Raw genomic sequence first — 1,114 nt, forward strand, 5'->3', positions numbered from 1 at the left:
CACGCACGTGTCTTATATCTCCGTAAGTAAGTGTCTGACGGTCTTGGACACCTTAAGCAAAAAGTTGCGCCCTATCGAATGGAACATTTCACTAGAACATCACGAAACGATCCGACCACTCCTTCGACCTGTTTTGGGGTTTTGCAGTTTTCCATGGGGTATTTTGTATGGGGAAAACCGACCCATGCCCGTATCTCCGTACCTAAGCGTCTGACGGTCTTGGACCCCTTTAGGTAAAAGTTGCATTCCGTCGAGCTGAACATTTCACTAGAACATCGCGAAACGATCCGACGACTCCTTCTGGGAGTTTTTGGGGTCGGAAGGTTTTCTGGGACTTAGTCTCTGGAGCAACATTTCTGAAGCTCGGCACGAGCAACCACGCACGTGTCTTATATCTCCGTAAGTAAGGGTCTGACGGTCTTGGACACCTTTAGCAAAAAGTTGCGCCCTATCGAATGGAACATTTCACTAGAACATCACGAAACGATCCGACCACTCCTTCGACCTGTTTTGGGGTTTTGCAGTTTTCCATGGGGTATTTTGTATGGGGAAAACCGACCCATGCCCGTATCTCCGTACCTAAGCGTTTGACGGTCTTGGACCCCTTTAGGTAAAAGTTGCATTCCGTCGAGCTGAACATTTCACTAGAACATCGCGAAACGATCCGACGACTCCTTCTGCGAGTTTTTGGGGTCGGAAGGTTTTCTGGGACTTAGTCTCTGGAGCAACATTTCTGAAGCTCGGCACGAGCAACCACGCACGTGTCTTATATCTCCGTAAGTAAGGGTCTGACGGTCTTGGACACCTTTAGCAAAAAGTTGCGCCCTATCGAATGGAACATTTCACTAGAACACCACGAAACGATCCGACCACTCCTTCGACCTGTTTTGGGGTTTTGCAGTTTTCCATGGGGTATTTTGTATGGGGAAAACCGACCCATGCCCGTATCTCCGTACCTAAGCGTCTGACGGTCTTGGACCCGTTTAGGTAAAAGTTGCATTTCGTCGAGCTGAACATTTCACTAGAACATCGCGAAACGATCCGACGACTCCTTCTGGGAGTTTTTGGGGTCGGAAGGTTTTCTGGGACTTAGTCTCTGGAGCAACATTTCTGA

Source organism: Anopheles nili (genome assembly GCF_943737925.1).
Source record: "Anopheles nili chromosome X unlocalized genomic scaffold, idAnoNiliSN_F5_01 X_unloc_29, whole genome shotgun sequence".
NCBI lineage: Eukaryota > Metazoa > Arthropoda > Insecta > Diptera > Culicidae > Anopheles > Anopheles nili.